The 18100-nt window shown below is 42.9% G+C and overlaps 6 non-coding genes across 6 annotated transcripts; 3 read left to right on the top strand and 3 right to left on the bottom strand.

Moving 5' to 3' along the window:
• The first annotated feature begins 738 nt into the window (after positions 1-738).
• On the top strand, positions 739-929 carry LOC140285545 (U2 spliceosomal RNA). Its single transcript, XR_011910561.1, has one exon. It is a non-coding gene; the product is annotated as a U2 spliceosomal RNA (small nuclear RNA).
• Positions 930-1314: 385 nt separating this feature from the next.
• LOC140285531 (U5 spliceosomal RNA) lies at positions 1315-1428 on the top strand. The gene has a single exon (XR_011910548.1). It is a non-coding gene; the product is annotated as a U5 spliceosomal RNA (small nuclear RNA).
• A 275-nt stretch (positions 1429-1703) lies between these two features.
• Positions 1704-1889, top strand: LOC140285567 (U2 spliceosomal RNA). The gene has a single exon (XR_011910581.1). It is a non-coding gene; the product is annotated as a U2 spliceosomal RNA (small nuclear RNA).
• A 5478-nt stretch (positions 1890-7367) lies between these two features.
• On the bottom strand, positions 7368-7555 carry LOC140285544 (U2 spliceosomal RNA). Its single transcript, XR_011910560.1, has one exon. It is a non-coding gene; the product is annotated as a U2 spliceosomal RNA (small nuclear RNA).
• Positions 7556-7830: 275 nt separating this feature from the next.
• LOC140285534 (U5 spliceosomal RNA) lies at positions 7831-7944 on the bottom strand. Its single transcript, XR_011910551.1, has one exon. It is a non-coding gene; the product is annotated as a U5 spliceosomal RNA (small nuclear RNA).
• Positions 7945-8355: 411 nt separating this feature from the next.
• LOC140285523 (U2 spliceosomal RNA) lies at positions 8356-8546 on the bottom strand. The gene has a single exon (XR_011910542.1). It is a non-coding gene; the product is annotated as a U2 spliceosomal RNA (small nuclear RNA).
• Positions 8547-18100: the final 9554 nt, after the last annotated feature.

Here is an 18100-nt window from a genome sequence, read left to right as displayed (position 1 = left end):
CATTCAACAGGACACTTACACAACACATTCAAATCAAACAGTCAGACAACATACAAGAACATATACCCCAGCCGGCATTGCTCCCTGCCTATTTTCCTACAACTCACTATGTGTGCGCACACCTTTATTCACAAACTCTTCAACTTATACTCTTTTACCGAAGCTGCTACAGCTCGATTGGCCAAATACCCTTAGATCCTATTTCGGTGAATTTGACATCTGCCTTGTATGTAACAGATTAGCGGTTTAGCAGTTTTAATTTAGTTTGAGTGAAGGAATTCATTTTATAGCAAAATCCGAAATCGTGAAGAACTCATGAAAGTAAGCTTATTCTCGGATTCCTGAAACTTTAGATTTGCTCTTTCTTTTACTGCAAAGTACAACGTTGAGCAGCACTAATGAGTTGTTTCTATTTTTGGCAGGCTTTACCTTTGCGGATGAAGCCCTTTCTGTCTGTGCAAAAGAAATCTTGTTACTGTGCAGAGTGACTTCTCTGAGTAGAGTCGCCTTACTTGTTGCGACTGTGCCGATGTTCGAAGCTGGAGTGCAAAGTTGTTGCTTGAATGGTGCTCGCTGGAGCGTGTGGTAGTGTAAAGTTATACCATTTAAAAGGGCTGAAGAGTGCTCAGTGCAGCGGGTGGGCGGAGGTGCAAAGTGACACTATGGCCATAAAAAGAACACCGCTACAAGTGCGCATTGTGCCAGGAAGGGCCCTCGGACGTGAACCAGTGGACAGTTATCGCTTCTCGGCCTTTTGGCTAAGATCAAGTGTAGTATCTGTTCTTATCAGTTTAATGTCTGATATGTCCTCTATGCGAGGACTACATATTAAATGGATTTTTATCAATAGGAGTTGAAAAAGGAGCTTGCTCCGTTCACTCCAAGCATCGACCCGGTACTGCAGTGCCGCTGGGAACGGTGCGCTCTCCTCTGCTCTTGTGAAAAAGCAAACAGCGGTGCAGGATGGAAGTTTCTTTTAATCTGCTGAGAAAAGAGAGTGAATGCGAAGCAGACTTTAACACGGCTCTGGGAGCGAGCCGAGTGCGGGCTAACCGGGACAATTGCTTGAAAGAAACGCGACACCGAATGAGCAGTCAGAACAAAGCCTCAATACGGTGTTCCTGTGTTTTGTGGCTGCCTTGTCTTTTGCACAGAGTAAAAGACAAGGCAGCCATCGAATAGGGCCCGATTGTTCCTACTTGGTCAGCCGAGGAGCAAGGGGGGGAGCAAGCGTCTCAACCAAGCAAAGCTCACCATGGGGAAGGTGGCTATGCCAACTAGCCTGATGCCCTGCTCCCGCAGTGATGGATAATCGTACACTGGTTTCTCTTCATAATGTACAAGTCTTTCGCCTTTTACTAAAGACTTCCGTGGAGAGCAGCACTAATGAATTGTTTCTATTTTTGGCAGGCTTTACCTTTGCGGGTGAAGCCCTTTCTGTCTGTGCAAAAGAAATCTTGTTACTGTGCAGAGTGACTTCTCTGAGTAGAGTCGCCTTACTTGTTGCGACTGTGCCGATGTTGCTTGAATGGTGCTCGCTGGAGCGTGCGGTAGTGTAAAGTTATACCATTTAAAAGGGTTGAAGAGTGCTCAGTGCAGCGGGTGGGCGGAGGTGCAAAGTGACACTATGGCCATAAAACGAACACCTCTACAAGTGCGCATTGTGCCAGGAAGGGCCCTCGGACGTGAACCAGTGGACAGATATCGCTTCTCGGCCTTTTGGCTAAGATCAAGTGTAGTATCTGTACTTATCAGTTTAATATGTGATATGTCTATGCAAGGACTACATATTAAATGGATTTTTATCAATAGGATTTGAAAAAGGAACGGTGCGCTCTCCTCTGCTCTTGTGAAAAAGCAAACAGCGGTGCAGGATGGAAGTTTCTTTTAATCTGCTGAGAAAAGAGAGTGAATGCAAAGCAGACTTTAACACGGCTCTGGTAGCGAGCCGAGTGCGGGCTAACCAGGAGAATTGCTTGAAAGATACGCGACACCGAATGAGCGGTCAGAACAAAATCTCAATACGGTGTTCTTGTGGTGTTTTTATAAAATGCGGTGTAAAAAAAGGTGTGAATGCCCCATAGAAAACTAAAAGGTGGAGCGGAAGTGTTCGGCTGCAAGAAGGTGTGAATGTCCGACTATATTTGGTGAAAAGCAGGTGAAGCAAGGTCTGAATGCCCAACCTTACATCATCAAAAGCGAGATAAGAGGTTTTTGGCTGCAAGAAGGCCATAGTTTGCCAAAAGCGGGTAAGGTGCGAATGATCGGCTAAATATCAACAAAAGTGGGGGCGGAGGTCTTCGGATGCAAGTGGGTGTGAATATCCCACCATACAAGTATGGTGGAGAGGAAGCTGTGAATGGCCGACCATAGTTTGCAAAAAGCGGGTGAGAAAAGGTGCGAATGTCCAACCATACATGATCAAAACAGGGAGCGGAGGTGTTTTGCTGCGACAAGGTGTGAATGTCCACCCATAATTAATGAAAAGCGGGCAACAAGTAGGTTCGAATGCCCAACCATACATCATCAAAAGCAGGAGTGGATGTGTTCGGCTACAAGAAGGTTTGAATGTCCGAGCATAGTTTGTAAAAAGCGGGTAAGAAAAGGTTCGAATGCCCGAACATACACCATCAAAAGAGGGAGCGGAGGTGTTCCGCTGAAAGACGGTGTGAATGTCCGACCATAGTTGGTAAAAAGCGGGTAAGAAAAGGTTCGAATGCCCGAATATGTACCATCAAAACGGAAGCGGAGGTGTTCGGCTGTAAGAAGTTGTGAATGTCCGACCAAAGTTTGTAAAAAGCAGTTAAGAAAAGGTTCGAATATCCAACCAAACATAATCAAAAGTGGGAGCAGAGCTGTTCGACTGCAAGTAGGTGTGAATGTCCACCCATAATTCCTGAAAAATGGGTAAGAAAAGGTGCGAATGCCCAACCATACATCATCAAAAGAAGAAGTGGATGTGTTCTGCTACAAGAAGGTTTGAATATCCGACCATAGTTTGTAAAAAGTGGGTAAGAAAAAGTTCGAATGCCCGAACATACACCATCAAAAGAGGGAGCGGAGGTGTTCCGCTGTAAGATGCTGCGAATGTCCGACCATAGTTGGTAAAAAGCGGGTAAAAAAAGGTTAAAAAACCCGACTGTACACAATCAATAGCGGAAGCGGAGTTGTTCGGCTACAAGAAGGTGTGAAAGTCCACCAATAATTACTGAAAAATGGGTAAGAAAAGGTGTGAATGCCCAACTATACATCATCAAAAGCAGAAGTGGATGTGTTCGGCCACAAGAAGGTTTGAATGTCCGACCATAGTTTGTAAAAGGCGGGTAAGAAAAGGTTCGAATGCCCGTACATACACAATCAAAAGAGGGAGCGGAGGTGTTTCGCTGCAAGAAGGTGTGAATGTCCGAGCATAGTTTGTAAAAAGTGGGTGAGAAAAGGTTCGAATGCCAGAACATACACCATCAAAAGAGGGAGCGGAGGTGTTCCGCTGTAAGAAGGTGTGAATGTCCGACCATAGTTGGTAAAAAGCGGGTAAGAAAAGGTTCGAATGCCAAAATATACACCATCAAAAGCGGAAGCCGAGGTGTTCGGCTGCAAGTAGGTGTGAATGTCAGATCATAATTTGCAAAAAGCTGATGAGAAAGGTGTGAATGACCGACAATAATTGCTGAAAAATGTGTTAGAAAAGGTAAGAATGCCGGACCATTCATCATCAAAAGCGGGAGAAGAGGTGTTTGGCTGCAAGAAGCTGTGAATGTCCAGCCATAATTACTCAAAAACGGGTAAGAAAAGGTAGTATTGCCAGACCATAAATGATCAAAAAAGGGAGCGGAGGTTTTCCGCTGTAAGAAGGTGTGAATATCCGACCATAATTGGTAAAAAGCGGGTAAGAAAAGGTGCAAATGCCCGACAATGTATGATCAAAAGAGGGAGCGGAGGTTATCGGCTGCAAGAAGGTCTAAATGTCCAACCATAATTTGTAAAAACCGGGGAAGAAAAGGCTCCGAAGCCCAACTATACACCATCAAAAGCGGGAGCGGAGGTGTTCAGCTGCAAGAAGGTCTGAATGTCCATCAATAATTGCTAGAAAACATGAAAAAAAAATTTCGAATATCCAACCGCACATGATCATAAGTGGGAGAAGAGGTGTTCAGCTGCAAGAAGGTGTGAATGTCCACCCATAATTCCTCAAAAATGGGTAAGAAAAGGTGCGAATGCCCGAACATACACCATCAAAAGAGGGAGCGGAGGTGTTCCGCTGTAAGATGCTGCGAATGTCCGACCATAGTTGGTAAAAAGCGGGTAATAAAAGATTAAAAAAACCCGACTGTACACAATCAATAGCGGAAGCGGAGTTGTTCGGCTACAAGAAGGTGTGAAAGTCCACCAATAATTACTGAAAAATGGGTAAGAAAAGGTGTGAATGCCCAACTATACATCATCAAAAGCAGAAGTGGATGTGTTCGGCCACAAGGTTTGAATGTCCGACCATAGTTTGTGAAAAGTGGGTAAGAAAAAGTTCGAATGCCCGAACATACACCATCAAAAGAGGGAGCGGAGGTGTTCCGCTGTAAGATGCTGCGAATGTCCGACCATAGTTGGTAAAAAGCGGGTAAGAAAAGGTTAAAAAACCCGACTGTACACAATCAATAGCGGAAGCGGAGTTGTTCGGCTACAAGAAGGTGTGAAAGTCCACCAATAATTACTGAAAAATGGGTAAGAAAAGGTGTGAATGCCCAACTATACTTCATCAAAAGCAGAAGTGGATGTGTTCGGCCACAAGAAGGTTTGAATGTCCGACCATAGTTTGTAAAAGGCGGGTAAGAAAAGGTTCGAATGCCCGTACATACACAATCAAAAGAGGGAGCGGAGGTGTTTCGCTGTAAGAAGGTGTGAATGTCCAGCCATAATTACTCAAAAACGGGTAAGAAAAGGTAGTATTGCCAGACCATAAATGATCAAAAAAGGGAGCGGAGGTTTTCCGCTGTAAGAAGGTGTGAATATCCGACCATAATTGGTAAAAAGCGGGTAAGAAAAGGTGCAAATGCCCGACAATGTATGATCAAAAGAGGGAACAGAGGTTTTCGGCTGCAAGAAGGTCTAAATGTCCAACCATAATTTGTAAAAACCGGGGAAGAAAAGGCTCGGAAGCCCAACTATACACCATCAAAAGCGGGAGCGGAGGTGTTCAGCTGCAAGAAGGTCTGAATGTCCATCAATAATTGCTAGAAAACATGAAAAAATTTTTTCGAATATCCAACCGCACATGATCATAAGTGGGAGAGGAGGTGTTCAGCTGCAAGAAGGTGTGAATGTCCACCCATAATTCCTCAAAAATGGGTAAAAAAAAAGGTGCGAATGCCCAACCATACATCATCAAAAGCAGGACTGGATGTGTTCGGCTACAAGAAGGTTTGAATGTCCGAGCATAGTTTGTAAAAAGCGGGTAAGAAAAGGTTCGAATGCCCGAACATACACCATCAAAAGAGGGAGCGGAGGTGTTCCGCCATAAGAAGGTGTGAATGTCCGACCGTAGTTGGTTAAAATACCCGACTGTACACAATCAATAGCGGGAGCGAATGTGTTCGGCTACAAGAAGGTGTGAATGGCCGACCATTTTTTGTAAATAGCGGGTAAGAAAAGGTGCGAATGCCCGACAATGTATGATCAAAAGAGGGAGCGGAGGTTTTCGGCTAAAAGAAGGTCTGAATTTCCAACCATAATTTGTAAAAACCGGGGAAGAAAAGGCTCGAAAGCCCGACTATACACCATCAAAAGCGGCAGCAGAGGGGTTCAGCTGCAAGAAGGTCTGAATGTCCATCAATAATTGCTAGAAAAAATGAAAGAAAATTTTCAAATATAAAACCGCACATGATCATATGCGGGAGAGGAGGTGTTCAGCTGCAAGAAGGTGTGAATGTCCACCCATAATTCCTGAAAAATGGGTAAAAAAAGGTGCGAATGCCCAACCATACATCATCAAAAGCATGTGTGAATGTCAGATCATAATTTGCAAAAACCTGATTGTGTGCAGCTGAACACCTCTGCTCCCGCTTTTGATGGTGTATAGTCGGGCTTTCGAGGCTTTTCTTCAACGGTGTTTACAAATTATGGTTGGAAATTCAGACCTTGCAGCCGAACACCTCCGCTCCCTCTTTTGATCATACATTGTCGGGCATTCGCACCTTGTCTTACCCGCGTTTTACAAACCATGGTCGGACTTTCACACCTTCTTGTAGCTGAACAGCTCTGCTCCCACTTTTGATTATGTTTGGTTGGATATTCGCACCTTTTCTTAACTGCTTTTTACAAACTTTGGTCGGACGTTCACAACTTCTTACAGCCGAACACCTCCGCTTCCGCTTTCGATGGTATATATTCGGGCATTCGAACCTTTTCTTACCCGCTTTTTACCAACTATGGTCGGACATTCACACCGTCTTTCAGCGGAACACCTCCGCTCCCTCTTTTGATGGTGTATGTTCGGGCATTCGCACCTTTTATTACCCACTTTTTACAAACTATGGTCGTACATTCAAACCTTCTTGTAGCCGAAAACCTCCACTCCCTCTTTTGATCATACTTTGTGGGGCATTCGCACCTTTTCTTACCCGCTTTTTACAAACTATGCTCGGACATTCAAACCTTCTTGTAGCCAAACACATCCACTCCTGCTTTTGTTGATGTATGGTTGGGCATTCGAACCTACTTGTTGCCCGCTTTTCATTAATTATGGGTGGACATTCACACCTTGTCGCAGCCAAACACCTCCGCTCCCTGTTTTGATCATGTATGGTTGGACATTCGCACCTTTTCTTACCCGCTTTTTGCAAACTATGGTCGGCCATTCACAGCTTCCTCTCCACCATACTTGTATGGTGGGATATTCACACCCACTTGCATCCGAAGACCTCCGCCCCCACTTTTGTTGATATTTAGCCGATCATTCGCACCTTACCCGCTTTTGGCAAACTATGGCCTTCTTGCAGCCAAAAACCTCTGATCTCGCTTTTGATGATGTAAGGTTGGGCATTCAGACCTTGCTTCACCTGCTTTTCACCAAATATAGTCGGACATTCACACCTTCTTGCAGCCGAACACTTCCGCTCCACCTTTTAGTTTTCTATGGGGCATTCACACCTTTTTTTACACCACATTTTATAAAAACACCACAGGAACACCGTATTGAGGCTTTGTTCTGACCGCTCATTCGGTGTCGCGTTTCTTTCAAGCAATTCTCCTGGTTAGCCCGCACTCGGCTCGCTCCCAGAGCCGTGTTAAAGTCTGCTTCGCATTCACTCTCTTTTCTCAGCAGATTAAAAGAAACTTCCATCCTGCACCGCTGTTTGCTTTTTCACAAGAGCAGAGGAGAGCGCACCGTTCCCAGCGGCACTGCAGTACCGGGTCGATGCTTGGAGTGAACGGAGCAAGCTCCTTTTTCAACTCCTATTGATAAAAATCCATTTAATATGTAGTCCTCGCATAGACATATCACATATTAAACTGATAAGTACAGATACTACACTTGATCTTAGCCAAAAGGCCGAGAAGCGATATCTGTCCACTGGTTCACGTCCGAGGGCCCTTCCTGGCACAATGCGCACTTGTAGCGGTGTTCGTTTTATGGCCATAGTGTCACTTTGCACCTCCGCCCACCCGCTGCACTGAGCACTCTTCAACCCTTTTAAATGGTATAACTTTACACTACCGCACGCTCCAGCGAGCACCATTCAAGCAACATCGGCACAGTCGCAACAAGTAAGGCGACTCTACTCAGAGAAGTCACTCTGCACAGTAACAAGATTTCTTTTGCACAGACAGAAAGGGCTTCACCCGCAAAGGTAAAGCCTGCCAAAAATAGAAACAATTCATTAGTGCTGCTCTCCACGGAAGTCTTTAGTAAAAGGCGAAGGACTTGTACATTATGAAGAGAAACCAGTGTACGATTATCCATCACTGCGGGAGCAGGGCATCAGGCTAGTTGGCATAGCCACCTTCCCCATGGTGAGCTTTGCTTGGTTGAGATGCTTGCTCCCCCCCCTTGCTCCTCGGCTGACCAAGTAGGAACAATCGGGCCCTATTTGATGGCTGCCTTGTCTTTTACTCTGTGCAAAAGACAAGCCAGCCACAAACAACACGGGAACACCGTATTGAGGCTTTGTTCTGACTGCTCATTCGGTGTCGCGTTTCTTTCAAGCAATTCTCCCGGTTAGCCCGCACTCGGCTCGCTCCCAGAGCCGTGTTAAAGTCTGCTTCGCATTCACTCTCTTTTCTCAGCAGATTAAAAGAAAGTTTCATCTTAGGCTCCCTGAAACTTCCATCCTGCACCGCTGTTTGCTTTTTCACAAGAGCAGAGGAGAGCGCACCGTTCCCAGCGGCACTGCAGTACCGGGTCGATGCTTGGAGTGAACGGAGCAAGCTCCTTTTTCAACTCCTATTGATAAAAATCCATTTAATATGTAGTCCTCGCATAGAGGACATATCAGACATTAAACTGATAAGAACAGATGTTACACTTGATCTTAGCCAAAAGGCCGAGAAGCGATAACTGTCCACTGGTTCACGTCCGAGGGCCCTTCCTGGCACAATGCGCACTTGTAGCGGTGTTCTTTTTATGGCCATAGTGTCACTTTGCACCTCCGCCCACCCGCTGCACTAAGCACTCTTCAGCCCTTTTAAATGGTATAACTTTACACTACCACACGCTCCAGTGAGCACCATTCAAGCAACAACTTTGCACTCCAGCTTCGAACATCGGCACAGTCGCAACAAGTAAGGCGACTCTACTCAGAGAAGTCACTCTGCACAGTAACAAGATTTCTTTTGCACAGACAGAAAGGGCTTCATCCGCAAAGGTAAAGCCTGCCAAAAATAGAAACAACTCATTAGTGCTGCTCAACGTTGTACTTTGCAGTAAAAGAAAGAGCAAATCTAAAGTTTCAGGAATCCGAGAATAAGCTTACTTTCATGAGTTCTTCACGATTTCGGATTTTGCTATAAAATGAATTCCTTCACTCAAACTAAATTAAAACTGCTAAACCGCTAATCTGTTACATACAAGGCAGATGTCAAATTCACCGAAATAGGATCTAAGGGTATTTGGCTTATCGAGCTGTAGCAGCTTCGGTAAAAGAGTATAAGTTGAAGAGTTTGTGAATAAAGGTGTGCGCACACATAGTGAGTTGTAGGAAAATAGGCAGGGAGCAATGCCGGCTGGGGTATATGTTCTTGTATGTTGTCTGACTGTTTGAGTTGAATGTGTTGTGTAAGTGTCCTGTTGAATGTTACATGTTTGGGCTTTGACACGCTTCACTGTGGTTGTTAACTGTGTGGTGTGTCCTGAAATGTTATATGTTTGGGCTGTGTGACATGCTTAATGCTTTTCAGTAGCAACCCACTTATTCATATATAGCAACTGACAACATAAGAAGTCCGGACATACTTTGATAGTAGTTGTAGAAGTATCCTTATTGATAATAGATAAACTAATTCATAGTGATAGAACAGTAGATGAACAGGTGCCTGCACATGTCTCATGAAAATAAAATGGGTGTATGATTGCTGACGGCAGAGCAATACTGCCAAACTTATGAGTTCTTGTGGCAAACTTGATTCAGTGTCTTGACGTGTATACGCTGTTTCGCTGACTTGTCACAAGAAACAAAGTGTGTTTGATAAGATCCGACCATTTTATTATTGGAGGATCAGTATGTATGGATTCTGATGTGACTGATAAACCCATTCGTATCTTAAGCATAATCTAATACGTGAGACAACGCCCTGGCACACAATCAAAAAAAAAAGAGAGAGAGCGGTTTTGTGTCCCCACAGTCCTTTCTGATTTGGTGTGTGTGCTCACAGTGCAGAGTGTAGAGAAAAGAGAGAAAAGAAAGCCGTTTTGGTGTCACGGGTGTTGTGACTTACACACATACATTTCTGAATTGAGAAAAGAAATTATTTTAGAGAAAGCACTAGAGTTTAGATCCCACATTTGTTGATAGGCATTCATTTAATTTTTCTTTTAATCAGTTTTAAAGTGAATACTAACTGAGAAATGAAAAAGGTGAAGAGTTTAGAAGCTTGGTTCAAGAGCAAAACTTGGTTTATGATCAGCTGAGTCTCTAAACAGAACAGCAATGGGCTTCATCGAACATTTAAAAAAGATTCAGATTGTTAGAATATCCAGAATTTATAGGAATGGTGGTGATTACTCTTATTTTCTAGAATGGAAATAACTGCACCATGTCTGTTTTATGAATTTAAGGGGCTAAAAAGTTTTGTTCTCATTTTTCTATGATTAACCGAATGTATGTGAGAGTCCAAACAGACAGAAGGGTTACGGCCGAGCGCTGGACCTTCCAAAAAAGATGAGACAGGCTGGACCTGTGCCATACTAGTTAAGACCTGCCTGTGGATAACAGGTTCTTTAAACTCTCACACACACAAACTCACACACGTTCACACACATACACCCATACACACACACATTCTTGAACTTGCTGCAAGATTAAACATTTGCATTAACTGACTCCAGCAACTCTGAGTCTCATTGAGAGACTTTTCTCAACAATTGGGTCCTCAAACCAGATCTCAACGTTTTTTCCGCTTTCCAGGGTCGGAGCTGAAACCGTGCACGGGGGAGTCCAGTACTCCTAATGAAAGACCCCCTGCTGAATTGCGGTAATTAGGGGCCAGTGTCCACTGAAAGGGGGAAAAAGGGACGAGATCGTACTTTTGAATCAATGGCCAGAAGCCATTGGCAGTGCAGGCATCAACAATAATGGTGTTATTTCACCCATTAACACTTAAGGTACCTCATGCAGTGGCTGTGATATGGTTACTTAACAAAATATCTTTACCAGACATCTCTCCTACATAACAGTTCTTCTTTCACAGCCACACCTTGTTGTCGAGAGATGTGCTACACTTAATCCATCCACACTGCTACCTACCCCACAGATGGAAAGCCTCATGATTGCATGTCAGAAATAACCATCAGTGTTTTACCCAGGCCAGACTTAACTGATATACGTTATGAAAATGCAGAAATAACTATATTTATTCAACAGGTCAAGCAAAAAACCCTGATGGCACAAATGCTACAGGATTTGCAGTAGTAACAGAAACTGAAGTTTTCTTAAAACAACCACTACCAAAAAATTACTCTGTTCAAGCAGTCGAATTGGTAGCTTTAACTGAAGCTTGTAAATTAAATAACAAAAAGGTTGTTAACGTTTACACTGACAGTCAGTATGCCTTCTCAACTGTACATGTGTTAACACAGCATTGGAAAAACAGGTATGTTGACATCCACAGCTAAATGTATAAACTACAAATATTTTAGCATTATTAGATGTTATTCAATTGCCATCTACAATAGACTCGTATGAATGACCGGAAGGAAAACCATACTGCCAAAGAATTTGTTTAAATATGCTGCAGTATTGAGCCACGGACCATGTCATGTCTCAACAGGAGGGATGGAAGCAATAATGAACAAGGTTTTTACAGCATATGGTTTTACTAATTATTGAATTTTTTTTTTTAGAATAAATAAATGAATAAAGTTTTTGTCTAGCAGGTCAAATATGTGCAAAATACATTCTACAGGGCAATCTAAGACCAAAACGAAGATAATTCCCTAAGCCAGTGTATCTTTTTCAACATATTTGTTTGGATTTCATTATTTCATTATTGTGTAGATTTCATTGAACTAAATTAATGTTAAGGGAAACGATTCTGCTCAGTGACAACAGAGGTTTTTACCAAATGGTCTGAAATATTTCCATGTGCACAAGCAGATGCACTCTCAGTAGCAAAATCACGCGTAAAATAACTCATTTCTAGATTTGAAATTCCTGAAAAGATCTTCAGTGATAATTTTACACACTTTGTAAACTATGTCATCTCACTGATGGTAAAGAACTTAAAATAGATCTTAGAAACCACTGTGATATAGAAGGTTTCGCTATCACATTGGAATTGTTTTACTATTTACATATGCATGTGCAGTGAAGAATTGCTTGCTGCTGATAAATGCAAAGAAGAACAGCTTACACATAGATGCTCACATATAGGCTGCTGAATGCAATGAAGACCTGCTTATCCAGTAAAGTTCAATGTCAATGTGTAATATTCAATTAGGATTTGCAAAACAGTGAAGTTAAACAATGAATGGGTCCATAGTCGGTATGAGAAGACTACAGGAATATTTACCTGGGTGTACGTTCAAATAGAGATGAGAAAATTGCGATAAATTATTGTTTGTTTGTTTGTTAGTATGTATATGAATGTTATGTGTATAAACTGTGTTGAGTTGTAGTTACTCAGTAGTGTCTCAGTGAAACAACCGACGGGGGAAGCCTTGCGGTGACAACAAAAGCAGTGTTTTACTGATCAGTCAAGTTGCTCCAGTGTACTCCATACAAACTGGTTGGCTACTGAAGGGATAGAAAATGGGGAATACTTGTTTTAAAGCAAACAAGGAATTAGATGGGAAAAATACATGTTTTAACGGGACCCAGACAATATTATATAGATGTCGCCACTGAAGTAAAGAACATTTACGTGGGATGGTGTGAGGGTCCTCGTTTGGCTGACGTTCGCCGATATGCTCGCCATGCTCAGAACCAAGTTGAGACGCGTAAGACAACCAAAAGGGACAAGTGTGAAAAGGAGCTGCATTTGGCAACCATGACCATGTATTACGCAGTTGGTGTAAACAGAGGACGAGGCCGAAGTCGAAGACGTGGACGTGTGGGAGAGGAGGTCGAAATGGGCCACGCCAGAGCTATGATCCGAATATTTGTTTTTACTGTGGCCAGACTGGACACTGGAAGAAGGACTGTCCACAGCTAAAAAGTGATGAAATTGGGCAAAAGGCTGACTGAGGGTGGGAGGCAGGTTCTGGACGTCACGCGGCAGCGGAGCCTCCACTAATGGGTGATAGCACAAACACACTCACACATTTTTCCTGCTCTGTGTAGTGAAGCAACGCTTGCCGACTGTGATTCACGTAGTAAAGTTTTGCATGCTATTTCCGTCCTAGAGCAAAGATATTTCTCTCAGAATATAGGAATTTATGTTCATCAGTAGTGACGTCAGGGGAGTTTGATTGTCCTCCAAAGTTAAGTGGAAACCACGTTTACTGTATGTCTGCATCAGGCCAGGTTGTGAAGGAGAAAATGACAATGCCCATTGCGTGTTGTCACTCCAGATGGGCTCTCCTTCAAACACTCATTTTTGTTATCAGAGTTGTGTCCCATTAACCTGATGGGCTGTGATCTCATGTGTAAATTAGGCATTATTTTAACTTCTACACTAGAGGGTGTTAAGGTTATGTTACAGCCTGACAAAGTTTTCACAGCAGTGCAGTTTGATTCATCGGCACTTACATATGCTTATGAGTGGAAACTTCCCAGCTCTCCTTTTTCACAACAACTAGTGGAAGAAGCAAAAGTGTTAGTTTCACCCCTTTCTGATTTCATGCAACCTACTGATTTGCACTGCACATCACACATTTCTTTGGGGCCTGACAATGACTATGAGAAGAAGTGAAAAAATATGTGCGCCTACTTTATTGGCTGTGTCGCTCACTCCAGAGCACTTCGATTTTTTTAATGTTTGTGGTACTCGCCCTCACATTTCCTTGGCCAAACGTACACACTGGCAGTGACAAGGTGTGGGAGAGTTTGTTGCTACATGTCAGAAAGAAATGGAGTGGACTGTTTCACCTGCTGATCCAAATTTGATGTTTTCTGAACGATTGTCAGCATACAAAAAAACATTTTTGAGTACAATGCATTGTCAAAGAACTGTGGACTTAATTCCTACCACAGAATCACATTTTGAAGCATGTTTTTTTATCTGAAACAGATTTGTCTTCGATACTCATGTTGGCTGAAGTGCCCAATGATCTTTGGGCTAAGAGCAAATATGATGTGTACAGTTTTGTACAGGACCTCCAAGCGGTGAATGCTGCAGTTCAGCCACATGCTCCTACTGTGCCCAACCCACACACTATTTTGTCTCAAATTACATCAGATGCACAGTTTTTCTCAGTGGTTGACTTGTCGCCAGTGCACCCTGATAGCCCATTTTGGTTTGCTTTTTAGTTTGAAGGGAGATCTTGGACTTTTACCCGGTTATGCCAGGGGTACTGTGAAAGTCCCACTATTTACAATGCTGCCCTCAAAGCTAGTCTGGATTAACTTCAATCAACCACAGGCTCTGCTCTTTTGCAGTATGTGGATGACATCCTTTTATGTAGTCCATCTAAACAACAGTGTGAAAAAGACCAAATGACTCAAATAACTTTCTTGCTTTCAAAATTTTTCCTCTAGTGACGCTGACTTAGAGAGGGATGAAGATAATCATGTTTAATTGTTCATGTTTTGATTGTTTATCATTGGACCCTTTATTACTATGATGCCTGCATTTTAAACTCACGTTGTGTGCAAATGCAGGCTGATGTTTTACAGATAAAGTTATTATTTTCCTTGTTTCTTTTGGGTTGATTAATATAATGGTATTATTATAATCAAAAGGGAGGAATGTAATGGAAAATAATTCTTATATGCATTGTATTGAGTGTTACTGTGTATAACCTGCAAATGACCGAGCTGCAAGGTACCACCCTGCCCTGTTTTCTTAAATTCCTCTTTACAATGGTGGGCTTGTTATAATGAGATAGCTGCACTTTAGGGGGGACAGGGTTAGGCTGGTATTTACGAGTGTGTCTGGGTAACCTCAACTGATGGTTGGGGAGGAAAGTTAGAAGAACAATCAATTATACCCAAAAACAGATGACGTGATGAGCGGGCAATATAACTGTGTGTTTTTGCTTCAGTGGTCAGAGCAACTCTGTATTCTGTACTGTGTTGTTCTCTCTTGCAAGATATTATTATTAAAGCCTCTTATCTCCTCACAAGAAAATAACTGACTCCCCAAATGCAAGTGTCAGGACAAATGATCAAACTTCTCCAAGCTTCAGTCTGCAGAGAAGTACAAGACAGGGTTGCTCACTTTCTCCCTCACTTTTTTGCTATTTTCATCAAACCTTTAGCAGCTGCTATCAGACAAGATAGAAATATTAAAGACATCCAACCCCAAAATATTTAGCATAAAATAAGTCTTTATGCTGATGATGTATTACTTTTCCTTCAGAACTCACAGACGTCTCTCACTCACACGATCACACTCATAAATAAATTTTCAGCACTTTCTGACTACTCTATCAATTGGTCTAAGACCACAGTTCTGCCCATTAACTGTAGGGTCCAGAATATACCTGCGATCACTTTACAGTCAGGAAATATTAGATATTTAGGCATAAATATTTCCTCCAGGCTCTCAGAGCTAACAAAGCTAATTTATGTGCAATTATTAAAGACAGTAGAGGACAATCTCTCTCGTTAGAAGTCCTTACCTATATCACTTATGGAGAGAGTTACAACCATTAAAATGATGATACTACCAAAAGTTAACTATTTGTTCTCAATGATCCCCATAAAACCAACCTGCTACTTGGTTTAAGTCACTAGATTCATGCATCTCCAAATTTCTGTGGAAAAACAAACCACCACGTATTAGTTTAAAAACCCTACAGAAGACCAAGGACAGTGGTGGATTAGATTTACCTAATTTTCAGCACTATTCCTTAGCCAATAGGTTACGGTATATATCAAAATGGTTTAAACCTAGCCCAATAGATGAACATGGATAAATATAGAACAAGCATTGTGTGATAATCTGGAAATCTCTGACCTGCCACTTATTAGTCAAAACGTAAAAAATCACAAATGTTTCAAAAGCATTAACATCAGCACCTCTCTGACAGCCTGGTGGGAATTTCTTAAAATAACAAAGTCTTCACTTGTCCCGTGTAAGCTTACACCCATCTGGAACAATCCTGACATCCTGCAAAACAAAAAAATGCTAAACTTTACTCTGTGGAAGATCAAAAGAATCAAACATCTGGAACATATAATCCAAAATGGGCATTTTATTTCATTTGATGAGCTCATATCACAACATGAGATAGGCAGCAATAAATTCCTAGAATATCAACAACTTAAGTCTATAATAACAAAGAAATATATCCTCCACCAACCAGACTTACAACTCCCGATTAGGGTAGCAGAATTTCTAAGCATCTGCACCCCAAAACTACTATCAAAAATATATAAATTATTGTCTAAGATAGATGACACAATGTCTCTACCGTCCTCAAAATGGGAGGCAGATTTATCCATCAGTTCTAGTCATAGCTTCTGGCCACAAATATGTTTGAACACCTTCAGAATGACTCAAAATCCTAATTTACAGCTCATACAATACAAAATTCTTCATAGAACACACTATACAGGACAAAGGATGTTCAGGATGGGTCTAACACACTCAAACATCTGCTCACATTGCACAGATAACACACCTGATGATTATGCACACGCTTTGTGGTTTTGTGCGCCTGTCCAGAAGTTCTGGCTTGAAGTCTGTGCGGACCTATCAACATGGCTAAAGTGTAGCATTCCTGCATGCCCCACACTGTGCATACTGGGTGACTTAGACAACATCAACGTGGAATTTAGCTTAGCACACATGATCCTCACAGTGTTATGTATAGCAAAGAAAACTATTCTCATGAACTGGAAAGCGAAGAACAATCTGTGTATTAACCAGTTTAGAAATCGCTCTGGGTGGTTGGGTGTGTGCTGGGGGGAGCTGTGTGGCTTCGGGCGTCTGGTGGTCTCTCGGGTCGTGGGGACCGGGTTGGTCATTGCTGGGGGGGACTGTGTGTCGGGCTTGGAGGGCAGTTTTGGGGGCTTGCGGGTTGGGTTGTCTTGCGGTGTGGGGCGGGGTCCCTTAGGGGCCTTGGGGTGGTGGCTGCTGGCTCTGTACCGGGTGACCGGGCCGCTCTGGCGTGGGTGGTGGAGCTGGGCCTTGACCTGGTGGCTTGCCGCTGCCTTGTGCCCAGGGCGGGGCCCTGCCTGTGCCTGGGGGGTCTGGGTTGCCCTGGACATGCCACAGTATGCGTGGGTTGGTGCAGGTCCTGGTGCCGGGCTTGTTGCTCTGGGAACTCGAAGGTGTCCGCAGGTGGTTGTTTTTTTTAGGGTGTTGGGGCGTGCGGTGAGGGGGAGGGGGTCTGTGTGGGGGTGTGCTTTTCCCCTGTTGGGAGGGGCCTGGGGGGGCCTGGGTGATGGTGGGTGTCAGGCCCGGGCTGCTGCGACTGGTGTAATAAGAATAAGCTTCTTTTCACGAGTTCTACACAATTCCGGATTTTGATATAAAATTAATTCCTTCACTCAAACCAAGTTAAAACTGCTTTGTCCTTCATATTTATCCATGTCTAAATAGCTTTAAACAAAAAAGAACGTTGTACTTTGCAGGATAGGAAAGAACAACACTAAACCTTTAGGAATCCGAGAATAAGCTTATTTTCACGAGTTCTACACAATTTCAGATTTTGTTATAAAATGAATTCCTTCACTCAAACCAAGTTAAAACTGCTTTGTCCTTCATATTTTTGCATGTCTAAATAGGTTTCAGGCATAATATTCTTCATATTACCCTGTTTGTGAAAGAAGCATACTTGTGATGGAGCAATACACTCCTTTTGGGTAACCTAAACTGATGGTTGGGGAGGAAAGTTAGAAGAACAATCAACTATCAACCAAAGACAGATGACGTGATGAGCGGGCAATATAACTGTGTGTTTTTACTTCAGTGGTCAGTGCAACTCTGTATTCTGTACTGTGCTGTTCTCTCTTTCAAGATATTATTATTAAAGCCTCTTATCTCCTCAGAAGAAAATAACTGACTCTGTGCGTTACTAAATTTCCACCACAATTTTGGCGTCACGAACAGGATCCCTCGACTGGTGTCTCTGGACCGGATCGCAGTGCATGGCCAGCCTGGACTGAAGTAGCTGTTCCAGCCTCATACCTCCAAGGCCTTTTCTGAGAGAGAGGACTGGCAGGTCCTTTTCCTGAATACCAGCGCTGGGATCATTTTTGAAATATGATAGTCTGAGACGATAGGACTGCTTTTTAGTTTTTATTTGAATAAAAGAGGGTTTCCCGGTTGTGTCATTAGTGAGACA

Source organism: Leuresthes tenuis, unplaced genomic scaffold (assembly GCF_036924035.1).
Source record: "Leuresthes tenuis unplaced genomic scaffold, fLeuTen1.0.hap1 SCAF_47, whole genome shotgun sequence".
NCBI lineage: Eukaryota > Metazoa > Chordata > Actinopteri > Atheriniformes > Atherinopsidae > Leuresthes > Leuresthes tenuis.
The sequence above is the reverse complement of the archived record's forward strand: the minus strand, read 5'-3'. Positions and strand labels throughout refer to the sequence as shown.